The following is a 10910-nucleotide window of genomic DNA, read 5'->3' as shown; positions in this document are numbered from 1 at the left end:
ATAGGAAAATGGAAGGAAAATATGGTGAGAAAGGATGTATGAACATGGAAGGATGGTGTGAAGGCTAGAGCATGGAGGAAGTGAATGCATGTGTTCTTCCAAAGCATGTATGAATAGCTTATTGTTGTGCCTCTAGTAGTAATCAAGAGCATAGACATGAAAGGGAAATGAATATGGGAGGGAGGGTATGAAAGTGGTAGGGATAATGATATGAAGGATATGGATGAAATGTGGAACATGAAATGGAGGACAAGCATGATATAATCAAGACTGAAGACATATGGAAGGGGAATGGAAGCATGTAGGATTATGTATGGAGGATATGAAAATGAAAGGGACTAACGGGATGCAAGATATGGATAGACTGTCAAGATCAAAATATGTGAACAGATGGGAGTATGTAGGATAATGTATGGATAAGAGGCAAGGTAGATGTGTAGCATATGGATGGATGAAAGGTAAAGGACAGTCAAGATCAAAGATGGATAAGGAGGATGGAGGATAGATGGAAACATGGAAGATATGCAAGGTAGTACGGTATGGATGGAACTTGCCCCTAGTATAGAGTGCAAGTGGAAGAGGAAAAGTGAATGGATGGATAAGTGGAAGCAGAAGGGAGGACTCAAGCATCAAGATACATGGATGGTATACCTTGGTATTTATTTATCCTTTTGTTTTTTTTTGCAAGGAATTTTTATGTTTTATTTTCCCATAGATGTTGGTAGGAAGGGAAAAATAAGGATGAGATGGATTGGGAAACAAAGGTCAAAGGTCTTATGGAAAAGTTTGGATTAAGGGGGTGGAGTGATTTGGAGGAAGACTGCGTTGATGGATGCTAGGTTGGAAGACTTGTGAGTGAGTAGATGAAGGAGATGGAAAGATCATCAGTGGCACACACCTTGCAGGGTGATGGAAGTGTGGAAACTTGGGGGTATAGGGATCCAAAATGGATGAAGGAGATGAATTAGGATGGTGGATTTGAGTACATAAGGACCCAAAATGGATTTGGAAAATGGAAGTTTGGATTTATGAATGAGGGAAGCCTTTGGATTAGCTAAATTTGATGCTATGTTCTTTTCTTTGAGAATCATTACCGCTTTAAGTAGCTTGGGAATCCACATAATTTTTGCATTTTTTATTTTTAGCCTTTATGGCCTTTTGATTTCTTCTTTCTTTTGGATCACATTTTTCTTTTCTTGAACATGTCATTTAGAGGGGACATGTTGATCCTTGGATGTTTGTGCATATTTGGCTTTATTCAATTTATTTTTGGCATCCAATTTGCTTCCATTGGCCAAGGAACGACTGCATGAGGAAAAATGGGATGGAGAGCTTATGGATGGTGAACATTGGAAGGAGTTTAAGGATGTGTGCCTTTGTTGATCTTTATGAGGAGCATGAGGGAATGAAGTGGAATAATTGGATATGGTGGATAAAGGCATGTATGGACCCAAAATGGATGGAAGAAATGAAGGGTTCGAATTTGGAACGTAAGGACCCAAAATGGATGGAAGGGACAAAGGGTTTGGCTTTGGAACATAAGGACCCAAAATGGATGGAAATGAGGAAGGAAGCGAATTATGGATATAAAGTCCCAAAATGGACTTGGAATATGGATGATGGGAACATTTAGGCTTGGATGGAGGAATTTTGGATTTGGAATGAGTGGAAGGTGTACCAACATCTTGAGACATTATTTCTTCAATGGGATACTTATTATTTTCAATACCAGGTGCGAGTCCATGTATAGGGGATTCATGAGTGGATTGGATAGATGTGATAGGGTCATGTGGAGGATTAGGATCATGAGGGGAATTATGAGGGATAATAGGATCTTGAGATGAATTGGGATCACGAAATGCAAATGAAGGGGTACTTTGATCTTGACTTAAAGGAGGATCGTGTAGTGGGATGGAGGGAATTGTTGGATCATCTAGTGGAATAGGATCATATAATGGAGTGGATGGAATGGAACCATGAGATGGAGTGATTTGATCTTGACATGGAGGAGAGCTAGAGGGTGGAGTGGAAGGAATTATAGGATCATCCAGTGGGATAGGATCATATAATGGGATGGATGGAATATAATCATGAGATGGAACATTCTGATCTTGACATGGAGGAGTATTACTGGATGGAGTGGAAGGAGAATCTTCATGAAGTGAAGGATCTATGGATGCTAACTCTCGAGATGGAAGGGAAATGTGAGGTGGGACATTTTGATCTTGATAGGGAAGATAGCTAGTAGATTCAATAGAAGGAACATCTTCATGAGATAAAGAATCTATGGATGCTAACTCTTGAGATGGAGGGAAATCTGTAATGTGCGCGATAGAGGGAATGTCTTGATCTTGCTTAGGAAGGGGATCATGAAGTGGACTAAGAGGAATAAATGGATCTTGAAGGATAATGGAATCATGAGATGTACTAAGAGGGATAAATGGATCGTGAGGGATAATGGAATCATGAGATGGACTAAGATAAGATAAGATAAGAGAAGAAGAATCCATAATAACAGGCTTTGGAGGAAGGCCTTGAGATGGAAGTGGGTGTATGACTTTGGGTGATTGGATCACTTTATTTTTACTTTTGGATTTAGACAAGCTTTCTACCAATGATTGTACAAAGACATACTTATTACAAGGTGGCGATGATGCTGATTTTGGAGGATTGGGATTGTGTGGAGGTTGAGGTATGGGATCATGGCTTTGGACATTAACCTAAAAGTATGGGGAATTACATGGAGGATTTGGGTTGGATGGGACATCAGGATTATTATCTTGGAAACATGGGGGAAGAGGACATAATTCCATGAATTCTTTGGTAGTGACATTCTTGTTTGAAGATTTGTGTGGGCTATGACTAGAATTATATGTGGATAAATGATAATGAGGTGGATTTCCCTTGTCAAAGTTAGGAGAATAAGAAATGTGAGATGAAGTATAATTGGATATGAAGTTTTGAGGATTGATTTGATATGTGGGTTGCATGGGAGGTATGACTTAATATTGTCTTTGAAGATTGTCAATCATTTGATTAAGCCAATTCGTATCAATCTTTTGATTTGCCAGGCTCAAAATATAATTCTTGAGTGCCTCAATTTCTTTGGCAATGACATTTATGTTTGAGGAATTATGTGAGCTATGAACGAAATTGTATGTGGTTGAAGGATAATGAGGTAGATTTCCCTTTTCATAGGTAGAAGAACAATAAATGTGAGATGGATTAGAATTGGATATGAAGTTTTGAGGATTGAGTTGATATGTATGTTGCATGGGAGGTATGACTCCATATTGCCTTTGAAGATCGTCAACCATTTGATTAAGCAAATTTGTATCCATTGATATTGGATGAGGAGTGGTAAGAGATTCAATGAGAAAAGGAATATGAACTTTGGGACTAGGAACAAGTTTGGACTTTGTGTTTGATTTGAGTTGATTGGATTTGATTTGATATTGGATGAAGGTTTGAGGTAACCTTGATAAGATTTTGGGTCATTCAAGATAAGTAGGATTAAAATCCAAGGATTATGATGATGCTCGCAAGTCCAAAGTAGAAGATTTGATGAAAAATTGAATTGAAATAGAAGAATATTTAAGTAGATGAAATGAGAAAGATTGATTTTGGATGAAGATGCAAATGGATTGAATGAATGAATTTGACAAAGGAGTTGGATTAAGAATCATGAGTATGAAGCATTGTATGAGAGAATTGGATCTCGATGTGGATTGTAAATCATGACTAGAATGAAGATTATAGATTTTGATTGAATGATTAAGAAAATGAGGAATGATTAAGATGAGAGATGCATGATGGTAATGAACTTGATGGATAGAAGAAGTGATGTGGAACACAAGAGCTTCTTTTTGTATATTTTGTTTGTTTTTTGAAATGTTTTTTTTTTTGATTTTGAACTTTATGATGTTTTTGGATTTTGAAATTTTATGATGTTTTTGGATTTTGAACTTTTATAATGTTTTTGGATTTTTTGAAATATAATATGCAAAGCATACAATGAAATATATACAAGATAAGTTGAGATGATGTGTCCTCGTCAAATGGGGAGGTTTTGAATATTTAAGTACGTTGAACACACCAACAATCGTATAAAGTTTTGACTAGGATATACAAGTTTAGCTAAGGGTGTCCTCGATACATGAAAGGGACATGAGACCCAAATCTGTAGATGAAAGAAAATAGTGCCACACAAATGGGGGGAGACAGTAACCCAAATCTCCACCTTCAGTTCCCAAAGGTATAAAGTTCTTTGGGGCTTAGCCAAGAGTGACAAAATTTTACTTCCAAGAGATGTGTCTTTTGATTCACCTCTCGATATTTATACTCTGCTAGAACGCTAGAGTTGAGGTCATCCCAAGGGGTGATGAAATCCCCAAGTAGACCTCCTAAAAAGTTAAGCAAGACCACTTATTTCTTGTGCACTCAAGATCGCTCAAAAGTGCGAGAGGACTAAATATGTAAGTGGTCTTGGGTTTAAAATACACTTGTTCTTTCCTAATGGAGCTTTAGGTGTTGTAATCTATTTGAAGACACTTGTGTTTATAGTATGCAATATTCTTTCCAACTTGACAACATTGTCAACGTAATGAAAAGCGAAGATTCGTCAACAAAAAGTAAATTGATCGTCTTCAAGATAAAAAAATCGATAATAAAAAAGCCAATTTCCTTTAGGTCATTCAATATTGTGTGTAATCATTCATTCCATGAAAAAGCTCAATTTCCTTAAGACATTCAAGATTGTGTAAAGATTCATTCCATGAAAAAACTCAATTTCCTTATGGCATTCAAGATTGAGTGTGTTTGTTTTAAGCACCAAATTGAAATGTTCATTGCAATATTCTTTTATCCTTAGACATTCAAGATTGTGTTGAAACATTCAAAAAGTTCAATTTCCTTAGGGCATTCGAGATTGTGTTGAAACATTCATTCCATGGAAAAGTTCAATTTCCTTAGGGCATTCACGATTGTGTTGAAACATTCATTCCATGAAAAAGTTTAATTTCCTTAGGGCATTCAAGATTGTGTTGAAACATTAATTCCATGAAAAAATTCAATTTCCTTAGGGCATTCAAGATTATGTTTTAAAACAACATTCATCCAAATGAAAGGGTTGTTCAATTGATTATGCATTCAAGATTGAATTTGATTGTTTTAGTTTTTACCCATTCAAGAGTGTCTTTTAATTTGAATTTAATTCCTACATGCATTCAAAACCAAGTGTTTAAGCATCCAAGTTCATTCCAAAACAAATTTAAGAAAAAAATCAGAAAGAAATATAGAAAGAGTGACTTTGAATGTGTGCACCTGATTTTAGCAATTGAATCTAACAAAGTGATCTATAAATTTGGATATAGGGCTAAATCAATGTTTCAATGCATTTTGAATCATCCCAAATGGAGCTCATACGCAAAAGTTATAGACATTTTAGCAAAAGTGCTTCTTTATGATTTGCAAAGAGGAATGAGGCTTGATTTGAGACTCCTCATGGAACTTGATCTCCAAGTGCAAGCCTTCAACATACAAGCTTAAAGTCACAAAATACACTAAAAAATACATTAGATGGTTAGTTTGAATCCGTGAAATGGGTCCCATTGGGCGTGCAAAAATGTATATGTGAAAACCTAATCTGTCGGGAACACGCGTAAACAAACAAATGTTAGTTGTAACATGTGCATATGAAAGATTAGAAACAAATGGAAATAGAACTAAAATCAACTTGAGTTTAACAACTTATACAACCACAAATTAAAGTCCTCACATAGCCTCAAAGAAACTCAACAAGGGCGCCCATAAGAGGCCTTGTTGGTGTGCTCAAGTGTGAAGGATGCAGATGTGCTCTCCCAAACACAATTATTGAATCCCTTGTTAATGAAAATGCAATATGAAATGAGTCTATGCTAAGATGAATGGAGAATACCTTTAAGAAATGGCTATGAGTAAGCCAATTCTCAAAGGATTCTAAAAGGTGAGATGGAAATGCAATGCAAGAAAGAAACTTACAACATCATACTACCATGAAACTATTGCAAAAGCTAAAAATTTAAGTAATGCAAACAATGAAATCTAAATCAACTACCAAATATTAATACAATACATAAAAATATCTATAAGCTCTAGAACTATACTAGCATGATAACAATGCAAATGAGGGAGCTCTAGAATGAAACTAACATGATAACAATGCATATGGAGGAGATATATCTAATGCTATACTAGCATGACAACAACGCATATGGAAGAGTTATATCTAATGCTATACTAGCATGATAACAATGCATATGGAAGAGCTATGATCTAATGTTATACTGACATGATAACAATGCAAAAGAGGAGATGTTCTCTAAAAGCTCTAAGCATAAACTAGCATGATAACAATGTAAATGAAAATGATGTTGTTTGCTTGAGACAAGGGCTCTATTTATAGGTTTGAGAGAGGCCTTAGGGAGGTGGCACCATAGAAGCCACATATGAGACACATAGGCCATGCAAGGGTGGCAAGGGAAATGATAAAAAAAGGGAGATAGTGGGATCAATTTAAATTAAAGGTAATGGGGGACATGTCATATTGGAGGAATAAAGAAATGAGGAGAGTGGAAGACATGTCATAGTGGAGGAATAAAAAATGAGGAAAGTGGAAGACATGTCATAGTGGAGGAATAAAGAAATGAGGAGAGTGGAAGACATGTCATAGTGGATGAATAATGTCATAAGTGTCATAAATAAAACATTTAAGAATTTATTCAAGTGGAGACATGTAAGGGATAAATGAATTGAATATTTATTTAAAGGCTATATGGATAAAGGAGGAATAAATGATTTTAAGAAATCATTTATTAAATTTGGTGGAGGATAGGTTAGGATTAAAATTAATTAAGATTAATTTTAATTAGGTTTGAGAAGATTAAGTGTGTGGAGGATTTAAATAAATTGAATTTATTTTAAAGGGAATATATGATGTCACTATCCATTAAATGAATTTAACATAGTAGATGGGAGTATTTGAATTAAATTCAAAATACATTAGGAAAGTGAAATTATTTAATTAAGTAAACTTAATTAAATAAGTAGAATAATATGACAAAATATAATTAATTAATAATTAAATATAATGTCAAAGGAGATATTAAATTAATTAATATAGTATTTTAGGACAATTTTAGGTGTCTTAGTAATAAGGTCTTTTTTTGGATTTTATCTTTGTGTATTAGTGATAGCCTCTCCAAGTGTGCCTCGATCTTCAATATCTTGGTATCCTTTGAACAACTTGCCTGATTACATGTGTCATTTTGTCATTTTGCAGTATGATCTATTTTCATGATTCTTTTGCACATCTATCATGGTTTCAAGTTATGATTATGCATTGCTCATTGGGAGAAACAGGTCAGCACACTTACCACCAAATCCCTTCAAAAGAATTTGGGTGTGCCCAGACCTCTTCAATGCGTACATGTCATTTGTTCCATCCTCACTTTGAAACCTACATCTATTGTGTTGAGAGTCTAGTCCATGCAAAGGAAACTTGTAATCTATGCTACTATAACATTTGGTGCATCACTCCTTTTGCAATATCAAATTAGGGTATGCTATCCTGTATGAACACAATTGAATCCTGTGCATTTATGTAGTTAGGTTTCATGTAGACTAGGGCTTCGTTGCGATTTTTTGTTTGAGACAAGGGTCCTGTTTAAGCTTTTCCCTTTTCCTTCTTGTGTCTATTTTTGAGAAAATGGGGCAAAAAAATGTTTTCCTTTTTCACCCCATTTCCTCGAGGGGGCACCCTCCTCCCTTGTCGTAGCTATGACCCGACTCTTCTGATTCCTTTCCTCGTTGGACAATCTATATATATTTTTTCTTTGATGCAATATCGTCTCAACACTACATCAAAGAGGGGCAAAATGTAGACACTTAAAATTGTCCTAAAATACTATATTAATTAATTTAATATCTCCTTTGGTATTATGATTAATTATTAATTAATTAATTCTATTTTGTCATATTCTTCTACTTATTTAATTAATTTTACTTAATTAAATGAGTTCACTTCCCTAATGTATTTTGAATTTAATTCAAATACTCCCATCTAATGTGTTAAATTCATTTAATGCATAGTGACCTTATATTTCCCTTTTAAATAAATTCAATTTATTTAAAATCCTCCACATGCTTAAGTTTCTTAAAACTCAATTAAGATTAATCTAATTTAATTTTAATCCTAACCTATCCTCCACCAAATTTAATAAATGATTTTTTAAAATCATTTATTACTCCTTTATCCACATATCCCTTAAATGAATTTTTAATTCATTTATCCCTTACATGTCTTCCACTCTCCTCATTTCTTTATTCCTCCACTATGACATGTCCCTCACTCACCTCATTCTTATTCCTCCACTATTATATGTCTTCCACTCTCCTCATTTCTTTATTCCTCCACTATGACATGTCCCCCACTCACCTCATTATTTATTCCTCCACTATGACATGTCTTCCACTCTCCTCATTTATTTATTCCTCCACTATGATATGTCCCCCATTACCTTCAATTTTAAATTGAACCCACTATCTCTCTTTCTTTATCATTTCCCTTGCTACCCTTGCAAGGTCTATGTGTCTCTTATGTGGATGCCACATAGGTGCCACCTCCTCAAGGTCTCCCTAAAAATCTATAAATAGAGCCCTTGTCTCAAGCATTTTTTACATCATTTTTCATTTGTATTGTTATCATGCTAGTTTATGCTTAGAGCTTTTAGAGAGCAATCTCTCTCTCTTGCATTATTATCATGCTAGTTTGTGCTTGAAGCTTCTCTTTTGCATTGCTATCATGCTAGTTTGTGCTTAAGAATCTCCCTCATTTGCATTGTTATCATGCTAGAATAGTTGTAGAGCCTTTTAGAGATTTTATGCATTGTTGTTAATCTTTGGTATTTGCTAGTTTATTTGCATTTGCATTGGTAACTTAGTTTGATTTCTTGCATTGCATTTCCATCTCACCTCTTAGAATCCTTTGAGGATTGGCTTACTCATAGCCATTTCTTGAAGGTATTCTTTATTCATCTTAGTGTAGACTCATTTCATATTGCATTTTCATTAACAAATGATTCAATAGTTGTGTTTGGGAGAGAATATTTACATCCCTCACACTTGAGCACACCAACAATGCCTCTTATGGGTGCCCTTGTTGAGCTGCTTTGAAGTTATGTGAGGGCTTTAATTTGTTGTTGCATAAGTTGTTAAACTCAAGTTGATTTTAGTTGTATTTCCATTTGTTTCTAATCTTTCATATCACATGTTATAACTAACATTTTCTTTGTTCAAGTGTGTACCCAATAGGTAGATTTTCACGTATACAATTATCAATGTGAATTGATTGATTTGGACTGTTCATTGCATTTGGTTTTTGAAGCTACATGGTTCTCAATCCAAATAATGGTTCATATATGGGTTCCAATTTTCATCTTCATAAGCTACATGATATGACCCTGGCCACCTTATATTGTTGATTATCTATTATCAATTATGATTTTTTTGAATTTTAATGTGCATCAGTGTTTATTGAAATGATAAAGGACTACTCCAAATGAAATCACTACAAACAAAGTGACTGATATGTCAAACATACATGAGTGAAAAAGTGTGTGCATGGCATTGAGAACCTTTTGGTGTTGTGAGAATCTTAACCCACAAGACTTGTATTGCGGCAATATCACTTTTGACTAGCAAAAGATTGATGTTTGATCAATTGAGTGTTATATTGTATATTTTTAGCATATTTTTTTTTCCAATGATTAACTTTATGCTCTTTGTTTCTTCCTCCTGCAGTGATGGAGTAGTTACTCTAGTTTTAATGAGTGGAGAGAAAGTAGTGGAGCTAGGTTTACAAGTTATTGCAAACATAGTAGGCTATGTTGTTGTTGCACAGGTGTTTCTCTTTACATACTATTTCTTTCATTTGTAGCTAAATATATAAGGTTTTCTCTTTCAATATTTGATTGAGTGTAAGTTATATTGTTGGTCCCTGAACTATTCATAACTACTCTAGCTTTGGCCAAGACACCATCTTCATAACTTGTTTTTATTGTGGTGATAATCCTAAATCTTTATACTCCACAATTGATATTGGCTACAAAGGGAATGGAGTGTCCTAGTCCTCTATGGCAACATCTGAACCAACACGAATGCTAACAAAAATATCCTTGAACATTATCAATTATGTCTAAATGTTGTTACTATTTCCCAAAATAATCCTCTTGATTGTCTTCCATGGAAACCATCTCTTCCAACAAGTATTATACATTTTTTGAACTTTTCCCTAGTCTAATTAGGATGTATAATATTCAGTATTAAGATGGTTACTAAACAAGGTTAAATATGTACTTGTAGCCACATGCCTAGTACACCTATCCATGTACCCATGTACTGAGTACATATATCCAAAGTATTGGGTACTTGTCAGAGAGCATCATAACTAAGGACCTTGATGAAGATTTTTGAATTTGTTTTTTCTAGTTTCTTGTTTGCATATCAGCTTGTTGTTTATCAAGCTTAATTTAATACCTAATCAGTTTGAAAGTTTGATACAATATTTATTAACAATAAGATTTATTACTATTAAAGTTAGAAGTTTATCATTTGAAATATGTCATTGTCATATGATTTATGATGTTATTGTTCATGTTCAAAGCTCGCCTTCTTTGTTATGCATCTAATCATTTATCATATATTATCATTACAAACATATAGCAAAATTGAAACTAAAAACAATGCAATACATTTGCAAACTTTAGCACTATTCTTGTTTTGAAAAATTATTGTCATGACTCATAATTTCAGAATTTTATAAATATAAAAGTATAATTAAAAATAAAGTTTGACATATCTAAGTACCCACATTC

General features: G+C 34.2%; 1 long non-coding RNA gene across 1 annotated transcript in view; it reads left to right on the top strand.

The window, feature by feature from the left end:
• The window catches only part of LOC149548299 (uncharacterized), a 31041-nt gene extending 20974 nt beyond the window's left edge, over positions 1-10067 (top strand). Inside the window, exon 3 of the long non-coding RNA XR_016354011.1 lies at positions 9838-10067. This is a non-coding gene — a long non-coding RNA (uncharacterized LOC149548299). The remainder of the gene's footprint in view (positions 1-9837) is intronic.
• Positions 10068-10910: the final 843 nt, after the last annotated feature.

The sequence above is a fragment of the Cupressus sempervirens genome, chromosome 7 (genome assembly GCF_028749045.1).
Source record: "Cupressus sempervirens isolate cs-2001-9-10 chromosome 7, ASM2874904v1, whole genome shotgun sequence".
NCBI lineage: Eukaryota > Viridiplantae > Streptophyta > Pinopsida > Cupressales > Cupressaceae > Cupressus > Cupressus sempervirens.
The sequence above is the reverse complement of the archived record's forward strand: the minus strand, read 5'-3'. Positions and strand labels throughout refer to the sequence as shown.